Source organism: Nycticebus coucang, chromosome X (assembly GCF_027406575.1).
Source record: "Nycticebus coucang isolate mNycCou1 chromosome X, mNycCou1.pri, whole genome shotgun sequence".
NCBI classification, from domain to species: domain Eukaryota; kingdom Metazoa; phylum Chordata; class Mammalia; order Primates; family Lorisidae; genus Nycticebus; species Nycticebus coucang.
In genome coordinates this window covers 32,402,234-32,424,799 of record NC_069804.1, presented here as the reverse complement: position 1 = coordinate 32,424,799, position 22,566 = coordinate 32,402,234, and the positions used below count along the sequence as shown (strand labels likewise).

Below are 22,566 nucleotides of genomic sequence, written 5' to 3'. Positions count from 1 at the left end.
TTGCTGCTGTTCATGTTGTGACAAATTTTAGGCCAATGCAGTTATCTCCCTGAAGTTGCTTTATTGTTTTATTTGTATCAGCGATGTATGTCTTTATGCTGGTGAGAGGCAGAGAGAAACATTAGTTTTCAGGTGCTATTTAGGTCCTCGTTCATTGGCAACAAATAAAAGACAACCCACAACACAGGAAAATTAATAGAAAAGACCTTCTACAAGTATGATCTTATGTGGTTTGGGAGCAGATGAAAACTATATTTAAGTACTAAAATAATTAAGATGTTGACATTAACATCTTCAATTGTTTATGCAGAAACTAAAATGTAATGGGATTAAATAAACACTTCTTTGTGTGAACCATCTGTTTTCTTAAAGATACTCAATTCTAATTTTGCACTTAGTTCATTTGTGGTTAATTCAAAATATGGTCTCAAATATCGTAATGGTTTGTATGACTGCCCCTGCTTCCCCTTTCCACCCTCCATGCCTCATCTCAGTACTGGAAAGATCACTGAACTTGTCATTAATAACTTAGTCCTAACCCAGGTTAACCACTCACTAACTCAAAACTATGAGCCATTTATTTAAATCTCTTTGTGCCTGTATTTCCTCATTTGTATGATAATGATGCCTTATGAGGCTCGTCTTCCAGGGTCTAGTGAGGAACTAAGGACATAATATATACTATAACACTTTATTATAAGGAGTTCAATTACAGTTATTATAATGTTGGTATCATTAAATTCTAATACTAATGGTAAGGAAGAAGGAGCCTATGTACCATCACATAGAATAGAGTTTCCCAAACTTTAATATATATTAGGGCCTCAAATAACATGGTTTTGTTTAACATCATTTTATTATAATGTTGATGAGAAAAAAGAAAAAAAAAAATACACTTCTGGCTGTGGCCACTCTCTGTATGGAGTTTCCATGGTCTCCCTGTTTCTCTGTGTTTTCTCCAGCTCCTCCCATTTCCTCCCACATTCCAAAGCTGTGCGGGTGAGCTGAATTGGTGTGTCTCCATAGTCCCAGTGTGAGAGAATGTGGGTGTGCATATGGGTGTGCCCCGAAATGGGATGGCATCCTGTCCAGGGCTGATTCCTGCCTTGCGAGGAAGCTGCTGAGAGATGCTCTGGCCACCTGCCCCTCTAAACTAGAATAAAGAAGTTGGAAAATGAATGAGTGAATACAAACGATTGTGAAATTCAATTCATAGATGATAATCATACCAATGCACTACAACAAACCTTGTGATGCTAAAGCACTCAGCAAGCCCCTAATATTCATGATTGTTTGTTCTTGAACTTTGGGGTGGTAGGGTGATAGTCCACCACGTGCTCTTGACAATTTTTGCTTTACAAACATATATTCCTTGATTTAACCCACCATTGCTTTGACTGCTGTCACTCATGATTTACCAAAAACTGGGTAAGTAGTTATTTTACTTGTTTTGATCAATCTTTCTTAAATGGATATAAATCCCACATTTATTTCATTGTTTAATATTAGAAATGTTTTAAGTCTTTAGTTAGAAGTTTGGTGATGTATTTGTGACCAGAGGATGCTGTAGGAACTTAAACTTGTCTATAGCAATTAGCCTATGGTAAGATTGGTTTTGATGTATGTTGTTTCATTTAAAGTTACAGTTTTCAAGAACCTATCAAGGACATTAAGTGAGAACTTAATATGAACATGAATCATTTTAGGATCTTGTTAAAATCAGGTTTCTGATTCAGTGGGTCTTATATAGGACCTGCAATTTCACATTGCCAGCAGGTCTTTGGAAGTTATGGCCTGGGCCCCTTGGTCTACACATTAACTAGTAAGGATACAGAAGGTGGCTGTCAAGAGTCTGTGTAGGAGTTGACCACAATTCTCATTCATTGGAAATATATAATATATTCTGAGTTACTGTAAAGGCTTTTGCTAAACTCCAGAGAATAGGTACTTTAACTTTGATAGGACATATGAATGCTTTCAACTAATTTATACCCTTGAAATATAGACCTTTGTGCATTTCATAACCCAGGTGTACCGTTCATATACCCTGTGCTTGCCAATCCATTCTATTTCCTTCCCTTCTTATCATTGTATATTGCAAGAGGCTGACCTCCACCCATTTTATTCCTCTGGTTTTCCTTCCCACTGGCTTCTGAACAGATTTAACCATTGGGAGGCAGTGGCAGGCAAGACATTGGAAAGCAGGACAGAGGGATGTCAGGGTATTTCTTCCCCTCCTCCACTGCTTTGAGCAATGGCTGATTCAGAGTAGGTAGTTATTATGAAGTCTTCTAATAATGATCATTCGATTTCCTTTTTTGATGGTTACTCTCATTAGTCTGCTATGAATTTCTGTAAAGGTGCCTTTGCAAATAATTGAGCCTGACATTAAATACTCATTCAAAATAAAAATCAGCAGTTTTAAGATTTAGGACTCTGTTGTCATCTAAGAACTTTTTTTTTTTTTTGTAGAGACAGAGTCTCACTGTACTGCCCTCGGGTAGAGTGCCGTGGCGTCACACGGCTCACAGCAACCTCTAATTCTTGGGCTTACCCGATTCTCCTGCCTCAGCCTCCCGAGCAGCTGGGACTACAGGCGCCCGCCACAACGCCCGGCTATTTTTTTGTTGCAGTGTGGCCAGGGCTGGGTTTGAACCCGCCACCCTCGGCATATGGGGCCGGCGCCCTACTCACTGAGCCACAGGCGCCGCCCCCATAACAGCACCAAACTTTACCCCCATTTCTGGCCTTCTCCTATATATCAGTTATATAATAAGTACAGTATCATAAAAGTTGCAATAATGTTATATGACAAACCACCCTAAAACCTATTGACTTATTGACCTTTCATAAGTATGCACAGTCTGTGGCTCAGCTGAGCTGTTCTGCTGATCAGGCCCATGCACGTATGATTGTGTTTGGCCTCATACATTTTCAGTCACCTAATGAGTTGGCTGGGGGCTAGCATATCTAGCATGGACTCAGCTGGGATAATTCACCTTTGCCTCATGTGGTTTATCATCCTCCAGCAAGCTACCCTGGGCTTATTTTCATGCACGAAACAAGATTCTAATAGAGAAAGCAAAAGTGAAAAAAGAACTCTTAAATCTTAGGCTTGGAACTGACTCACTATCATTTCTAACACATTCTGTTGGCCAGGGCAAACCACAAGGCCAGCCTAGATCCAAGGATTAGGGACATAGGCTGTGACTCCCAGTGGTAGGCACTTTAAAAGTCACATACAGGAAGGTCATCTGTGCAGTCTCTGTGTCCTGTAATCAGGTTTGTTATTCATCTCAAAAGTAAGATATTCAATTAAGATATGTCCCCATATATTCAGGTTTCTAGTCTACTAATCCTGACTCCTACATATTAACTCATTATCAATGCTCTCAAAAGTCAGTAGTCTTGAAGGTCACAAAGAACCACAAAGACACTTTCTGTGAAATTCTTGGATGGTAACAACCAGCTATGTTTATTTTATTTATGCATTCAACATTTAGTAAGTGTTGGGCGGCTCCTGTGGCTCATTGAGTAGAGCACCGGCCCCATATTCCAAGGGTGGTGGGTTCAAACCCAGCCCCTGCCAAACTGCAACAAAAAATAGCCAGGCGTTGTGGCGGGCACCTATAGTCCCAGCTACTTGGGAGGCTGAGGCAAGAGAATCACCTAAGCCCAAGAGCTGGAGGTTGCTGTGAGCTGTGATGGCATCGCAGAGCGCAACAGAGCAAGACTCTGTCTCAAAAAACAAACAAACAAACATTTAGTAAGTGTTTCCAATATGGTAACCGTCATGCCAAGGAATGAGGATAGACTTATAAACAAGACAGATGCTTGTCTTTATGGATCTTACATTTGATAAGAGGGAAGCAAACATTAAAATGAATTATATAATTATAAATACTGCTTTTATTGTCCTTTTAGATTTGTTAAGTTGTAGGTTTAACTACCATAATAAAAAGACCCCAAATTTTAACGACTTAATGTAGATATTTGTATCTTTCTTGTATAAAGTCCAGCACAGCTACATAGCTATTGTACTAAAAAATTTTCCCTAGAGCCAAGGCTAGCAAACTGGCTATGCTATTCTAAGTATATTGCTGTATTTCAAAATATTCATACTGGCCAGGCATGGTGGCTCACACCTGTAATCCTAGCACTCTGGGAGGCCAAACTGGGAGGATTATGTGAGGTCAGAAGTTTAAGACCAGCCTGAGAAAGAGCAAGGCCTTGTCTCTGATTAAAATTTAAAAAATAGAAAAATGAGCAGCACCTGTGGCTCAAAGGAGTAGGGCACCAGTCCCATATACTGGGGGCAATGGGTTCAAGCCTGGCCCTGGCCAAAAACTGCAAATAAATAAATAAATAAATAAAATAAATAAATAAATAAATAAATAGAAAAATTAGCCAGGCATTGTGGTGGGCACCTATAGTCCCAGCTACTTGGGAGGATAAGGCAGGAGGATCACTTGAGCCCAGGAGTTGGAGATTGCTATGAGCTAGGCTGACTCCATGGCACTGTAGCCTGGGCAACAAACTGAGACTGTCTCACAAACAAACAAACAAACATAAAAAAAACAGAATCTTCATATTGGCCACACAAGTATCCATGTATTCTCTTTTTCATGAAGAGAACACACTCACCACATCCCAAGGACAGAGCCACCCAAATCTCATTCACTTACTGCATCCAGCTCAGAGTCTATTGTCTCTGGATGATGCACTGTCTTTTCTATCAGATCCAGATATGGCTCCTCATGGGCCAATGGCTTATAAAGTGAAAGCCATGCTATCTGCTCTTACCACAAGCAATTCTTTTTTTTTTTTTTTTTTTTTTGTAGAGACAGAGTCTCACTTTATGGCCCTCGGTAGAGTGCCGTGGCCTCACACAGCTCACAGCAACCTCCAATTCCTGGGCTTAAGCGATTCTCTTGCCTCAGCCTCCCGAGTAGCTGGGACTACAGGCGCCCGCCACAACGCCCAGCTATTTTTTGATTGCAGTTCAGCCGGGGCCGGGTTTGAACCCGCCACCCTTGGTATATGGGGCCGGCGCCCTCTTTTTTTTTTTTTTTCAATTGAGACAGAGTCTCACTTTGTCACCCTCGGCACAGCTCACAGCAACCTCAAACTCTTGGGCTCGAACAATTCTCTTACCTCAGCCTCCCTAGTAGCTGGGACTATAGGCACCCGCCACAATGCATGGCTATTGTTTTTGGGGGTTTTGTTGTTGTTGTTGTTATTGTTGTTGTTGTTTTTTGGTTTTAGCAGACCCCCAGGCCAGGTTCAAACCCACCAGCCCTGGTACATGTGGCTGTGCCCAGCCACCACAGGCAATTCTGAATGGTGGAGCAAGAACAGGCACAATGGCTACAGTAAGTGCTGGACCACCTCTGCGAGACCTAGACTTTAAATCTAGTATTTTACCCCTTCACTCCCCATGCCCATTGCCCAAGCCTGAGACTACAAAAGAAAGCTAAGGAGAATGTTTTCAGAGAGCTTCTTTGAAAGCAGGGATGAGAAAAAAAATAAGGTTGCTTTCTGCATAACCCCACACTTAAGGAAACAATTGCTTAGTCGAAATTGCTGTAAGTGATGCAAAAAAGCACAGCATGAGAACTTAAAATGGGGCTAACATAGTCCAGAAGGGGGGATGGGTGTTTCAGATAATAATTGGAGAAGCACATACTAGATACTGTGATTTGGTCTGAAGACAAAACTCACTTGAGTTTCCTTGTTATATATACTCCTGACTAAAAATTCTTACCTGAACAAACATCTCGGGGTTAAGAGCAGCCTTTCCCTAGATGCACAAGGAATTCATATTTTTTTCTCAGATAATTCTACCTCTGGTCTGGATGCTGACCTTGTCATTGACTTATTCTTCACTGGGACTCATTATATTAATCTTGAAGGAGAAAGAGAAACCACTACCTCCACTAACAATTTACATAATTGTTATCCTACAATTTGGTGCTAATTAAAATGTGAAAAGGGTTGTGATGATATCGGTAAATGTAATGAGGTTGTTCTTTGTTCCTGAGAGCACAGATAATGTCACCAGAAAGGATTTTGTGTCTGTTCACATAAAAGCAGGAAAGAGGAAGCGAGACAGAGTCTGGCTTGAGAGCACAAGTGCAGATCACATAGTCTCATAGTCCGGCATAAGCAAGGCAGACTACTTGTTTCCAAGAATAAATAAAAATGAAGCTCTCCGTGGCTTTCAGAATTTGATTTTTTTTTTCTGTATACTTAGTTCTATGTGTTAGAAGTCTGCCTGGTTCAAATGTGGTTCAATTAAAAAAGATCAAGAACGTAGGAAGAGAAAAAAGTTTGGGGAGGAAACGTTAGATTTAATTTTGGATTTTTCAAGCTTGAAGTGCTTGAGGGACAGTTGTAAGATTTATTTTCTCGACTGTATGATCATTCCCAAATTTCAAACCAAAGCCATCTTTTCCCTGCCTCACCTATCCCATCCCTGCATTAAGAAAACTTAGGATCTACAGATCAAAAAAGTAAAAAAAAAAGAAAGAAAGAAAAGAAAAGAAACTTAGGATCATCTTGTTTTGTAGTAAGATTATCCAGCTCATATATTTTCATGACTGCATAGTTACTTTGATGTTAAACTGCAATTGCATGAGATTTAAATAAAAGGTAATGTCTGTGTGTATTTAACGTGTACCTGCTAAATGTTGGTTTTCTTTTTATAGTGCTGCAATATCTTAGACAGAAGGAAAAGTCTTGCTTTGCTATTAAAAAAAAATCAGTTCACTTTGTTCCAATTAAATATACTACAGGTATAACAAACCACCTTAAAAGTTAGTGGCTTAAAATAACTAGGTTGTATTACTTCTCATTCTAAGAGTTGACCATATTTGTCTGCTTCACCTGGTGTCAACCAAGGCCCTGGGAAAGCTGGAAAGTCCAAAATGGCCTCACTCACATGACTGGCAGTTGGTGCTAGTTGCCAGCTGGGAGCTCAGCTGAAGCTATTGGCCATGAGCCTCAGTTTGTTTTTCATACAGTCTTCTTCATGTGGCTCCTTTGGCTTCCTCACAGCTTGGTGGTTGGATTCTGCGAAGAAATGTTCCAAAAGAACAAGCACCAATGTTCAAAGACTCATCAAGCTTCCACTTGCATCAAAATGCTAATATCCCATTGGAAAAAGCCAGGCCAAGCTCAGAGTCAAAGTGAGAAGGGATTACATAAAGACAATAAATTCTGAGAAGCATGATTAATTGGGGCCTGCAAACAATAACCTTCCCCATATTCCTTACTAGCCATGTGGTCTCTCTGTGGGCTCAGATTTCTCAACTGGAAATAGGGACAAAGATGGCCCTACACAAATGGACTAAGTGAGGTATATGAATACACGTAATAACATAGAGCTGTTCTTAGCACATGCTAAGATAACAATAAGTATTAGCTATAGTTAATGCTTATTTTTTTGGGGGGGGGGATTATTACTATAGAGCTGTAAATACAATAAAATAGTCTTCCAGACAGACACAAAGCTATAAAGCAGTAATACATTATAAGCTTCTACCTTAATCTGCCTTTCTCTCAAGGCCTTCAAATGTGTCATTTGTACAGATAAATCTGCTGTGTCCTGAAACCACCAACACACTGTTCTGCAATTCCTGGTTGATTCTAACTGGAGCCTCTAGTAGTCAATTTTAATCTTTCAATGTCTCTCTCTCTCTCTCTCTCTCTCTTCCTCTCCTCCCTCCTTTCTCCTCCTTCTCTCCCTCTCTGCTCCCTCTTTCCCTTGCTCTCCCACAGGCTCACAGGCTTTGATGAGCTCCATTGCTATGCAGTCACAAAATCTTAGGCAATCAAGCCTATACCTATTTGGGGAGATGGTAAGGATTTGGCAAGACCAACAGCTCCCTGATAAATTTCTCTTCTAGTCTAAGCTTTCCATCCTCTCTGTAATTCGGCTTTGATGACCTTACGATATTTTCTCCCACCGTTCATTTTTACCTGGGCTGCCACCCCAAGGAGAGCATCCAGTGTTCCTCCCATTTGTCCTGTGCTCTTCCTTGCCTCTCCTTCCCTGCCTGATCCATCTAGGATGTCTACCTTCCTTCATTCTCTCCTACATCACAAAACTCCAAATCTGACCTCTCCTTTATATCACCAAGCCTGCCTTGTTACCTCCAAACAAGACCCTTTGTGTCTTCCTGATGCCCTCATGCCCTCCAATAGTATTTCTCTTCCAACGCTCATGACTTTGTCCCTCATGTGTGTCAGGCATTTACTATTTCTTTATGTCTTTATACATCTATAGCAACCCTGCACTAGACTAGAAAATTAACCCAGTTGTGTTTTGTGGTCTCCCCCACTCCATAAGAGAATTAAAGAATCCCGTGTGTTAGGTAGTGACAGCTAACATTTCTTGATAGCTTACTGTGTGTCAGCAATATTCTAAGTACTTTGCATTGTTCTTGTTGCAGCTTTTGGCTGGGGCCAGGTTTGAACCCGCCAACTCCGGTATATGGGGCCAGCACCCTACTCCTTGAGCCACAGGCACTGCCCAGTACTTTGCATTGTTGAAGGAAAATAACTTAAGACTACCAGATGGCATTCTAGAACAAACCTGTATGTCTTTCTTCCCTTGCAAGGGAAAATTTGGCATGTACTAAAGGATCAACAAGTATTCACTATTATATCGACTGATTATTGTGGTGGTGGTAAGGGTGGTGGTTTTTAAAGTGTGGGTGAAAAAAAAGTTTTCCACCAAATCCACATTCATATCTGTAGGAAAAGTTAGAAATTCCATTCTGATTTATGTTCCTTTGAGAAGACACCCTTGGCACCCAACTCTCAGACAAATGCCACCATCTGTGTGATTTCCCTTCATTTGCCAATGTAGGCACAGCAGGTACTGTTAGGTTAACTTTTTCTTTCACTAGCATCCTCTCAAAATAGTAAACACTTTGCTTGTTTGAATGCTGTAATCTCAAACTGCAAATTTAAAAAGCTCTCTCTTAAAAAAAATATCTCTCTCTTCCACAACATAATGATGGAACTGCCGTACATTACTTACATTATGGGATTACAAACCATGGCTTATATGTATTAGAAAAATGAAAAAGAAGTATTTCTTATTGACACTAGCCAAGAGATTTTCTGATATATGAGTAAGATGATAGGAATGAATTATTTTAAAGTAGCATGAATTTGCACTTTCTGTGGTACTTTGTGGAATTAATTCTAATATGCCCATAAGTAACTGATTGTGTGGAGATGGTTCTCTTAATGCTGCCAGTGACAGCAAACTTGTCCTCAGGTTTATAGTTCCATTTTTTTTCCTATTTCTCTGAGTTCTGTTGTGTTGAACTATCAGCTTCTCTCATGGTGGCAAAATTGCCTGAAAATTTCAGAACCCACATCTGCAATCTTACATTTGAGGAAGAACATCTCGTTAGGGTTCTTCTTTACCAAAGCACCCAGGAAGGATCTCTCTGAAAGTCATGGGCCCGAATTAGGTCACATGCTCATTCCTGAATTAGGTCACATGCTCATTCCTGAGCTAAATGAGACCCCACTTCTGTAGCTAAAAGTGGTGAAATCTCAACCAGACTCTGCAGCTGCACTACAACGAAGGTAGGTAGGTAGTTGAAAAGTTCCTAAAAGGAAAATAAGGATGATAGATGAATGATAGACAGATGGATGATGGATGGATGGATGGACAGACGGACAGATGGAGAAATATAATAGATATATGAATTGAGAAAAGATAACCAACTAATATCCATACCATCACTTGGATTAATGGAATCGAACAGTGTTTATGATATTATAGTGATGCTTTCCAAATGTAGGCAGGTTTTTTAAATCACTTAAAACATATATTAAGTTTTTTAGCACTTAATATACTTAATATTATCAACGCCCCTCCCATATCCATTCTGCTCTCACCATTTTTGTACATGCTACTTATTTTGCACCTACCAGTACTTGCTTCCTTTGCCTGGGGGAGGACAGACCTATAGAAGTTATAGCCTTTAAAGCAGGAGTTGGTGAACCAAAACCCTATTAACCTTGCCCTTGGGTCCTACATCTTCTCCCAGCGCTCCCAGGGAACATTAAGATTCAGTTGTTCACATTGGCGACTTATGCAATAACATACCCTTTACTGGCTGTCCTTCCTATTTTGGTTCTCCACACCCTGCTAGTGTGTCCTGGGATCATGTCTCAAAACTACTTGACTTCAAATTCTTGCTTCCCACTCTGCTTCTGGGACAGAATTAAAATACTTGTCTTCTATATGAAAGTTCTTAGATTGTGACCATAGATAGCAATTGAATCAGAATTCCTATCATTGTTGTTTTTGAATCAGAGTTCCTATCATTGTTGTTTTTCAACTTTATGTCATCTTTGGATGAAAAGATGTTGACTCCTCCTTCCCTGATGGGTTCTATTTCTGCATCTTCTGCATTCTGATTCCCTAAATAAAACATGGTTATAACCAGAGACAAAAATGGAATTCATAGTAAACACCCTATTTTAGAAAATCTATACTTTTTAAAATTTTAAATTGTTATTTTAGAAATGGGATCTTGTTATGTTTCTGAGGCTGCTCTGATTCTTGGGCTCAAGTGATCCTCCCACCTCAGCCTCCCAAGTAGCTGAGACTATGGGCATACAACCTAAGAAGTCTACATTTAAGATATGGGCCCAAAATTGAGATATAAGCATAGGGCAATATGTAAGACTGGAGAGGGAAATTGTTTAATTTTACTGTAACCAACGAAGCTGATTAGTCAAGGAATTCCCATCACTCGTGTCTGTGTGGAGACTAGGCAACTTTTACACACATGCGTGCACACACACATACACACACACACAAAACCCTCTGGAAAATTCACAGTAAAGTTTTACTAAGTTTGAATGAGAATAATTTGGCTTAATATTACCAAGATTTCAAAATAGGAATAGTATGGATTTTTTTTAAAGACAATTTGAAATTAAATATCTCACATATTCACCTTCAGTTATCAAAGGTTGTATCACTCATGGCAATATAAGAGAGTTCTCCCTTTACACTTTACAGATCTTCCAGATAGAGAAAATATCTCAATATCTGTCTTACATGGAAGTATAAAATTTCACAATTGGATTGGAAAAAAAAGAAATCAGGGAAAAACAACTTTTTCCGAAGATTTATTAAGTATCGTCTATAAGAATTGACATAAGACTAGGTTGGCATTTTAAAGAATGGACATTGGGTGGCACCTGTGGCTCCAGGGGTAGGGCGCTGGTCCCATATGCCGGAGGTGGCGGGTTGAAACCCAGCCCTGGCCAAAAACCAAAAAATAAATAAAGAAAGAATGGACATTAAACTCTGAGAAAATATCAATTTAGTTTTAGAAAGTTAAGACCATATGAATCATTTTAAAATTAATTTTATGATTTTTTTATGTATTTCAAAACCTCAAACTTATCCCTTTAGTGGGAATGGCACAGAATTATTATTTGTCTCTTCTAAATTGAGCATTCATCCACAAACTTCTATGAGTTAATTGGAGTTAATTCCAACATGCTTTCATTTTTCTCTATGGTATTTGATAGCACACTACACCTCAATTTTTTACATTTTAATTTATTTACTTCCCCCCCTTATCTCACCCTTTAAAAACTTGTTAATCCCCTTTGCTCCTTTTTCTATTTCTTTTCTTCTTGCCTTTCTCCCCATCTTCTTATTTCTGTTCTTTTTTACCTGAAATCTCCCTTTCCTACTTTTACTACAAATTATATTATTTGTCAAAGTGAGCAAGGTAGACAATTCTACATTTTTATTTCTTTCACATGGTTTATCTTTAATACGTATTTTAATAACAGTTCAAAAGAAATCATGCTTCCAATTTAACATGCAAAATTTAGAAAATAAATTCTTTCGCTCCAAAGAATCAAGTTTAAAATATTTCATGATTCTGAAGAATCATTTTACTTAAAAGCAGGTTTAACAGGTTTTTGACATTCATCTCTATGCAAAATTGTAGACTTAAAACAAAATCCATTCGAAATAGCAACAACACAAAGATAATTTTTTTTCTTTTTTTTGAGACAAAGTCTCACTTTGTGGCCCTTGGTAGAGTGCTGTGGCGTCCCAGCTCACAGCAACCTCCAACTCTTGGGCTTAAGCGATTCTCTTGCCTCAACCTCCTAAGTAGCTGGGACGATAGGCGCCCACCACAACACCCGGCTATATTTAGAGAGAGGTCTCGCTCTGGCTCAGGCTGGTCTTGAACTCTTGAGCTCAGGCAGTCCTGAGCTTGGCCTCCCAGAGTGCTAGGATTATAGGCATGAGCCACCCTGCCATGCGCAAAGATAAATTATCTGTTTCAAATGCAAGATTCTAAAGTTAAACTAGAAGACTGATAATATTATGCATCTTTATCATTGCTCCTATTTAAAATTTGAGAATATATATTAGAAATGTGAAAGAAGATGTGAAGCCTTAATGATTTTATCATTTAATATGAATATATAGTTGATACTTTTTTCCTAACATTGAAACTTTAAAAGCAGCAGCCATTTCCCAGTATTCAGCAAAATAAGGTCCATTGAGTGGAAGGAAGGAAGATGGTAGAGGTAGGGGAGAACTGAGGGCTGCCACCTACCTGTGCTGCTGCGGAACCAGGACAACAAAGATGCGTGATCCCTAGCCGAGATCCTGAGTGTGAAGGACGTCAGGGGCCGGAAGCTTTTTATCTCCTCCATGTTGACTTCGACAAACGCCTCACGAAGGGGTGACTCACAAGCAGCTGAACCTAAAGATCCAGTTCCCCAAGAAAGAAGCCAAGACTCCCACCAAGAACAGACTGTCTGGCTCCCTCCCCGCCTTTCCAGAGAGAGAGAGGTGAAAGGGAAGGCGGAGGTGGTTTCAGGGGCACGCTTGGGCCTCGGGGGGGACAGCCGAGAGCGGCCCAGCGGCGCTTTCTCCTCACAATGGATCCGTCTGTGGGGCAGGGGCAGCTCGGCCAGAAACAGAAGCGAAAATCAAACCACCTGGGCCCTGATGAGGACTCCCAGGACGGCTCCAATGGAATACCATCTGCACCAAGCGTGACTGACAGCCTGGTGTCTAACCGGACGCGCGGCATCGTCACCCAGATGAAGAACATTGAGTGCATCGAGCTGGGCCGCCACCGCCTCCAGCCGTGGTACTTCTCCCCGTACCCACAGGAACTCACCACCTTGCCAGTTCTCTACCTGTGCGAGTTCTGCCTCAAGTACACCCGTAGCCTCAAGTGTCTTCAGCGTCACTTGACTAAGTGCCACCTGCGACATCCCCCAGGCAAGGAGATTTACCGCAAAGATACCATCTCCGTTTTTGAGATTGACGGACGGAAGAATAAGAGTTACTCTGAGAATTTGTGCCTTTTGGCCAAGTGTTTCATCCAACACAAGACCTTATACTATAACACAGACCCTTTCCTCTTCTATGTTATGACGGAGTATGACTGCAAAGGCTTCCACATTGTGGGCTACTTTTCCAAGGAGAAGGAATCAGCACAAGGCTATAACGTGGCCTGCATCCTAACCCTGCCTCCCTATCAGAACCGGGGCTATGGCAAGCTGCTGATTGAGTTCAGCTATGAACTCTCCAAAGTAGAAGGGAAAACAGGGACTCCTGAGAAACCTCTCTCAGAACTTGGCCTCCTATCCTATCAAAGCTACTGGTCCCAGACCATCGTGGACATCCTGATGGGGGTGAAGTCGGAGAGCGGCGAGAGGCCACAGATTACCATCAACGAGATCAGTAAAATCACCAGCATCAAGAAGGAGGATGTCATCTCAACCCTGCAGTACCTCAACGTCATCAACTACTACAAGGGCCAGTATATCCTGACACTGTCCAAAGACATCGTGGACAAGCATCAGCGGGCCAAGCTCAAGCGGCTCCTTCAGATCGACTCGGAATGTCTGCACTTCACTCCCAAGAACTGGAGTAAGAGGGGAAAGTAGTGACTAGGCACTGCCCACTGCAGTGACCAGACAACTGAGAGGACTGAGACTTATGGTCCATCTCACCCCACTAGGGATCCTGAGAAGCAAACCAAATTGGGGGTAGACAAGACTGAGGTCAGCTATCAAAGGAGGGACAGGCCTGGTAGGGGCCCACTGATGCCCAGTACCAAGATGAGCTTAGGGCTCAGTCCAACTCCAGGATCAACTGGTTACAGGCAGGCCTAAGCCTGCTCTGAACCAGGGACCAGAGTTAGCTAGGCAGCTATGTATAGTTAGGTGGGGGGTGGGGGCTCTCTGTACAGAAGGCTGGTGATTGTAAAAATTTCTTTTGTAAAGTAGGAATTGGGGATAGTATGGGTATTGGCAGCAAAATTCTAGTCTCTCTTACCCCCATTGCCCCTAGCGATACATTGTTTCTGTAGGCCAGTATGTATATACATATATATATATATTTTCCATTTCTACATTTGTAATGGTCCATACTGAAACCCTATAACTTCACCATTACTTTATTTACATATATCATCATATTTATTTCTTTAAAAGTTTGTATGATTATATATTACCTACTTCTGCATAACAGATTACCATAAATGTAGAGGCTAATGACAAAATATGCTTTTTTTAAGTTCAGGATATGTCAGGCGTATGGGCTTGGTTTATCTGGATTCTCTGCTTCCGTGTCTCTTATGAGGGCCGTACTCTAGGTCTTGACCCAGGCAAGGGTCTCATTTGAAAGCTTGGTTAGAGAAAAATCTCCTAAGCTCACTTCATTATTGGCAGGATTTAATTCAGTGTGGATTGTTGGAGAGAAATCCTTCATGTCTAATGTCTATTGGCCACCCTCATTTCCTTGCCATACGTACCTCACCAACATGGCAATTTGCCTTATCAAAGCCAGAAAGCCAAAGAGAGAAAAATAGACCTAGAAGTAGAGAGATTGCTAGCAAGGCAAAAGTCATGATCTTACGTAGCCTAAATATAGAAGTGACATTCTGTCATCTTTGACATATTCTATTTGTTAGAAAGAAGTTACAAGTCTTGCCCATTCTCAAGGGGACAAGATTATGCAAGGGCACAAAAACTAAGAGGCTTAGGTCACTGGGTGCCATGTTAGAGTCTGCCATGACACATTATTTCCTCACACCTTTTGACATTTGAAAATATAGCTAATTCATTCTCTAGGATTTTTAAACATTTCTCTTGATATTTTTATATTGATATAAGCACTATTTTTATCATTAGAAAAATGTTTTTCATAATCCTTTGTGTAGAGTAACAAATTATTTCAAAAAATTAAATTTATTCTTCCATATTTCAAAAAGTATATGGGATTGGGGAGAACTAGGCTGTCATAATCCTTAAAGCAGATATAATTTGCATTGGATTATGAGAGATTTTCTTCAAGAGACGATATGTAGTTGAAACCAGTGAGGCTCCAAAATACAAGTGATTTAAATTTACTTAGTTTTCATGCAAAATTCCTTATGACTGTTTAAGCTTTCGCATTTTCATATATGCTGTTTTTCTTTTAATTAAGTAGACATCTATGAAATTCCAATTATTTTCTTACAAGAGTATTATGGCAAATATTTCTTAGTGAAATCTAAAGGTATCCTTGGAATAATTTTATGCTGTTATTTATGTTAAGACCTCCATATTGAAGTAATGTTTTTTACTTTTTTTAGTAACTAAAATTCTTACTATATTCACAAAGAGCTCTGTCTTTGTTAAGACAACTTTATTGCAAATAGAAATGTCAGAATACAACAAAGATAGAGCTATAATTTTTAATTTATAATGTAATTTTATTTTATTTTATTTATTTTTATTTTGGAGACAGAGTCTCATTTTGTCACTCTTAGTAGAATGCCCTGGCAGTCACAGCTCACAGCAACCTCAAACTCTTGGGCTTAAGCAATTCTCTTATCTCAGCCTCCCAAGTAGCAGGGACTACAGGTGCCTGCCACAACGCTCAGCTATTTTTTTAGAGATGAGGTCTCACTCTGGCTCAGGCTGGTCTCCAGCAAGCTATCCACCTGCCTGGGCCTCCCAGAGTGCTAGGATTGCAGGCATGAGCACCCAGCTATAATGTAATTTTGAAGATATACTTATTCTCGCATAAGTAGAGATTTATATTCACGTTTGCTTTCAGTAGTCACAAGGTGTTCACACATATATTTTTCTTTTTTTTTTCTTTATTTTGTTTTTGTTTTGTTTTGTTTTTGTGGTTTTTGGCCGGGACTGGGTTTGAACCCACCACCTCTGGCATATGGGGCCGGTGCCCTACTCCTTTGAGCCACAGGTGCCGCCCTCACATGTATATTTTTCAAATAACAAAGTTACCAATTTGGAGTGGGAATGGAATGGGCAGTATTTATTGTGACAATGATTCTTGTCTTCTATCTTTTTCAAATAGTGGTTTCAATGTTTGATATACCTGATTTTATAATATCACAAATTTTCTGGAGAGAAAAAACTCACCAGAGACTGGTAGGAATGATTAATATTTGCTCAAAGTTTAATCAGTTTTTATTTGAACAAAAACTTGGACAAAATACCCAATTTTTCCTTTTAGAACAGTTCTGTCCAATATGTTTTATTTTATTTTAGTAAGTCATAAACACATACATTATGTATATATTAATGCATTTATGGGGTACAGTGTGCTGACGCAATCTATCACATGAGAACTTAAAATGTAACTTGTCCACACTGAGATGTGCTAAAATATAAAATATTTATCAGATAACAAAACCTTAGTATGAAAAAATACTATAAAATTTCTCATTAATATTTTTTATATTGAGTACAGGTTGAAATAATAGTATGGCTATATTATATTAAAGAAAATACATTATCAAAACTGTACCTTTTTAACTTTTTTATTTTTATTTATTTATTTTTTGGCTTAAATACATTTTTTTTTATTGTTGGGGATTCATTGAGGGTACAAAGAGCCAGGGTACATTGATTGCATTTGTTAGGTAAAGTCTCTCTTTTATTAACTTATTTAACATGTAGAAAATTTAAAATTGAATTGGTTCACATATTTTTATTATATAGAATTGTTCTAGATAAACAATGAAATAAACAGTGTTGAAAGAAGTAAAAATCTGGATAATTGTCTCTGTGAAAAAGAAATTAGATTAACTATACACTATATGTTAGCCCCCGAATTATTTAGAATTTGTTTTGTTGGGAACAGGTTTATATTTAAAACCTCTGCCTGATGTAACCAACCAACCCTTCAATAAGCTAACTATCACCTTGAAAGGGGAAAATCACTTTTTGTGTCTGTTTCTCATACCAGTATGAAATAGAAAAACAACATTAATAAAAAACTAGAAGTATAAAGGATGCAATTATTGAATTTCTTTTGGATATAAATCCAAAGATATAAATCTTTATGGCTAAAAGATGCTCAACAAATTATTATTGAATGGTTGTAGTTTAATCATTAATTAAATTTTCCAGCTGCACATTCATTAGTAGCAAAATCTGCATGTTTACTAATTTTCATCACCTAATCAGCTAATTAATACTGTCTTTATATTGTTATTCCTGTCCTCTACTCACTGGGTTAGCCAGCAGTGGCATCAATTGCATCATACTATCCTAAATTTTTTAGAATTGTACAGTTTATAAACCACTACATACTACACAAAGCATTTCCTATATATTACCTCATTTGAGTCACAAGAGTTGTAGGAAGTAGATATTGTCTCCTTTGTTCAGAAAAATAAATCCTGGTTCAGTAAGGGTAACTGACCTTGTTTAAGATCAGCATGTTGCAAAGTGACAGAACTGCCTTTGCATACGTATTAAAAGAGATTCAAAGAATTAACCTTGGAGAGCAGGAGTTATGGGGTGAATATTTTATCATGCTGCCAGTCTTAATAATCACCAATTTTGGGGAGGAGACAAGATGGCTGACTGAAGCCAGCTTTCCACAGAGGCTCCCATCCAGAAGGAGAGTTAAAGGACAAAAATTCAGTAAGTAACCTGGTGGATTTGAGCTGCACTAAGAAGGTTGTAGAACGCACGTCAACCCCGCTGAGGCGAGCTGCGACCACAAGGATACAAACAAAAGGTACAAAATCCATCACCAAGTGGACGGGAGTCCCCTCCCCCATGAGAACGGCTCAGAGTGCCTCACAAACAACCAGAGTTCAAAGGTCCTCCCACTACACTCCACGGGACAGACCCCCTAAAAACTGGACCTACCTCCCCTACTAGGGTGCCATGGCGTCCTCCTGCCAGGCATAAAACTGTATAAACTGTATATAGTCTCTACCTGGAATTCTGAGCTCCCAGCGCTCCCCTTTGTTCACACTGGGTTCTGGAGGCCAGTCCCAGTCGGTGGGCGGAGAGGGGACTGCACCGGAGTGGCAGTTCCCTGAGGCACAGTGCGACAGCCGTCTTTTGGTGACACTACGGCCAGGCATAAAACTGTGTAAAGCTCTGTGTGTTCTCTGCCCGCAACCCCAGGCTCCCAGTGCTCCCCACACTCCCCTCTGCTGTCGCTCCAAGGTCTGGAGGCCTGTCCCCCAGGGGTCCGGACTCTTGGGCGATTGCTCGAGGGGTGTAGACAGTGCTGGGCTGCAGCCTGTCGGTGCAGACTCTGGGGTACAGGAGCGGAGAGAGGACGATTGGCCGGAGGGGAGCTACACCAGAGCGGCCGTTGCCTGAGCCATAAAGCAGCAGCCCTCTTTTGCTAGCAATACGCTCACTACAGAATATTCTGAAGCCACACCCCCTGTCTCCCTGGGCAACCAGAGACTCTGAGTTTGCCTGAGGCAACTCCAACTTGCAAACCAGAGAAACTCCCAGGGTGGGGCTGACCCAGAGGTCCACTTTACTAACTAAACCTAAGACGCACGTGGCCCTCGGGATCGTCAGCCTATAGACAATACAGAAGCAAAGACAAGCTGATTTGGAGCTCAATTCAGCTTCTCTTCTGCAGGGGAACCGCAGAGTTGTTCTGTTCTGTTCTGTCAGTAACATTAATCAGGGGTGAGACTGGACCTGAGTGAAAACCCCTCAACCTTCATCAAGCGCCCGAGATTGTCAGGCCTCACCTCCTCCTGCTGGAGAGAGGCAGAGAGCAGCGGCCTGGCAGACTTCCTTCTGATTCAGGCAGGTACAAACTCTTGGAGTACCTATTCACTACAGGCAACTGGGTCAGCCAACTGCAGGGGTATCAGTGACTGGATGTGAAGTGGTGCAAGGTGGGGAAGGAGGCAGCAACCTTCCCAGACTGATTTATTGGCTGGGTGGCTTCTCCTGACTCCACGCAGCATTGGAGCAAGCCACACCAAAGTAGTCACCAGACCCCTGCGATCCAGTTCCCAGAGACCTCTTAAACTCTCTCACCCGAGACAGGTGCAGACTGAGACAATTGATTTGGACCTTCTTGAACTGAACCAATCGCCTGAGGAAATCAGGTGGTGCCCTGTGTGTAAGGTGGTAGGAAGGTTTGATTGTTCTTTTCCAATTGTTTGCTGGTGGGGGGTGGGGTGACTTAATTGCTGATATTTCTCCACAGCTGAGACTTCAATCCAAAGTATCAGTTTCACTAGGGTGGAACAGAAACCAGCTGAAAACAAGACAGGACCACTTACCCCCACCACACCAGACAGGGCCCCAGTTTCTCAGGCCACAACACTGTACAGTCCCTTGACAAAGCCCCAGGGGAAAAACTCAGAGGGAGTAAAACAACCATGGGGCGGAATCAGCGGAAAAACACTGGTAACATGAATAACCAGAATAGATCAACCCCCCCAAGGAAAGATATGGCAGATGCAATTGAAGATCCCATTCATAAACAACTGGCTGAGATGTCAGAAATCAAATTCAGAATTTGGATTGCAGACAAGATTAACAAAGTGGAATTAGGAATTCGAGGAGAAATTCAAAAGTTGTCTCAAGAATTTAACGAATTTAAAGACAAAACCACCAAATACACACTGAAGCACGAATTTGCAGCCCTCAAAGATATGAAAAATACAGTAGAATCCCTCAGCAACAGAATGCAGCAAGCAGAAGAAAGGATTTCTGACATCGAAGATAAAGCCTTTGAATGCTCCCAGACACTCAAAGAGGAAGAGAAATGGAGAGCAAAAATTGATCATTCTCTCTGAGAGCTCTGGGATAATTCGAAGAAGGCATATATCTGAATCATAGGGGTTCCAGAAACAGATGAAGTGGCCTCGCTGGGCACAGAGGCCCTTCTGCATGAAATTATGAAAGAGAATTTTCCAGACATGCCTAGAGATTCTGAAATTCAGATAGCAGACAGCTTCAGAACCCCAGCACGAACTCAACCCCAATAAGACATCCCCCAGGCATATCATAATTAACTTCACTAAAGTTAATATGAAGGAGAAAATCCTCAAAGCTGCCAGGAGAAAGAAAACCATTACCTTCAAAGGGAAGAATATTAGAATGACTGCAGATCTCTCTGCTGAAACTTTTCAAGCCAGAAGAGGGTGGTCAGCGACTTTTAATCTCCTAAAGCAAATTAACTTTCAACCCCGGATCTTGTATCCAGCTAAACTGAGTTTCATTTATGATGGAGAAATTAAATACTTTAATGACATTCATATGTTGAAGAAATTTGCCATAACCAAACCAGCTCTTCATGATATTCTCAGACCTATCCTCCATAATGACCAACCCAATCCTATACCACAAAAGTAAACTCACTCAGAAACTTCAGATCAAACTCCAATTTCCACACTGGCGAAAGGATTAAAAATGACCACTGGACTTTTGAAAAACTCAATACCCAAAACTTCACCAGACTTATCAATATTCTCCATTAATGTGAACGGCTTAAACTGTCCTCTAAAGAGGCATAGGTTAGCTGATTGGATGCAAAAATTCAAGCCAGATATTTGTTGCATACAAGAGTCACAACTTAAAAGACAAATACAGACCCAGGGTGAAAGGATGGTCATCCATATTTCAGGCAAATGGTAATCAGAAAAAAGCAGGTGTTGCAATTTTATTTGCAGATACAATAGGCTTTAAACCAACAAAAGTAAGGAAGGACAAGAATGGTCACTTCATATTTGTTTAGGGTAATACTCAATATGATGAGATTTCAATTATTAATATCTATGCACCCAACCAGAATGCACCTCAATTTATAAGAGAAACTCTAACAGACATGAGCAACTTGATTTTCTCCAGCTCCATAATCGTCGGAGATTTCAACACTCCTCTGGCAGTGTTGGATCGATCCTCCAACAAGAAGCTGAGCAAAGAAATCTTAGATTTAAACATAACTATCCAACATTTGGATTTAGCAGACATCTACAGAACATTTCATCTCAACAAAACTGAATACATATACTTCTCATCAGCCCATGGAACTTACTCCAAAATCGATCACATCTTAGGTCACAAGTCTAACCTTAGTAAATTTAAAGGAATAGAAATTATTCCATGCATCTTCTCGGACCACCATGGAATAAAACTTGAGCTGAGTAACAACAGGAATCTGCATACTCATACAAAAACATGGAAGTTAAATAACCTTATGCTGAATGATAGCTGGGTCAGAGATGAGATTAAGAAAGAAATCACAAATTTTTTGGAACAAAACAACAATGAAGACACGAACTATCAGAACCTCTGGGACACCGCAAAGACTGTTCTAAGAGGGAAATTTATAGCACTACAAGCCTTCCTCAAGAGAACGGAAAGAGAGGAAGTTAACAACTTAATGGGACATCTCAAGCAACTGGAAAAGGAAGAACATTCCAACCCCAAACCCAGTAGAAGAAAAGAAATAACCAAAATTAGAGCAGAATTAAATGAAATTGAAAACAAAAGAATAGTACAACAGATCAATAAATCAAAAAGCTGGTTTTTCGAAAAGGTCAATAAAATAGATAAACCTTTGGCCAACCTAATCAGGAAAAAAAGTAAAATCTCTAATCTCATCAATCAGAAACACAAAGACGAAATAACAACAGACTCTTCAGAAATCAAAAAAATCCTTAATGAATATTACAAGAAACTTTATTCTCAGAAATATGAAAATCTGAAGGAAATTGACCGATACTTGGAAGCACGTCACCTTCCAAGACTTAGCCAGAATCAAGTGGAAATGTTGAACAGGCCCATATCAAGTTCGGAAATAGCATCGACCATACAAAACCTCCCTAAAAAGGAAAGCCCGGGACCAGATGGTTTCACGTCTGAATTCTACCAAACCTTTAAAGAGGAATTAGTACCTATATTACTCAACCTGTTCCAAAAGGTAGAAAAAGAAGGAAGACTACCCAACACGTTCTATGAAACAAACATCACCCTGATCCCCAAACCAGGAAAAGACCCAACAAGAAAAGAAAATTATAGACCAATATCAGTAATGAATATAGATGCAAAAATATTCAACAAGATCCTAACAAACAGAATCCAGCAACACATCAAACAAATTATACATCATGACCAAGTTGGTTTTATCCCAGGATCTCAAGGCTGGTTCAATATACGTAAATCTATAAATGTAATCCAGCACATAAACAAATTAAGAAACAAAGACCATATGATTCTGTCAATTGATGCAGAAAAAGC

At 40.2% G+C, this 22,566-nt stretch overlaps 1 protein-coding gene and 1 pseudogene across 7 annotated transcripts in view; both read left to right on the top strand.

Annotated features, from left to right (window-relative positions):
* DMD (dystrophin) overlaps positions 1-22,566 on the top strand; it is a 2,416,375-nt gene that overhangs the window by 1,496,167 nt on the left and 897,642 nt on the right. The gene's annotated exons all lie outside the window — the stretch shown is intronic.
* Positions 5,364-14,000, top strand: LOC128577902 (histone acetyltransferase KAT5-like; annotated as a pseudogene). Its single transcript, XR_008377648.1, has 2 exons — positions 5,364-5,372; positions 12,602-14,000. The product of XR_008377648.1 is annotated as a histone acetyltransferase KAT5-like (transcript).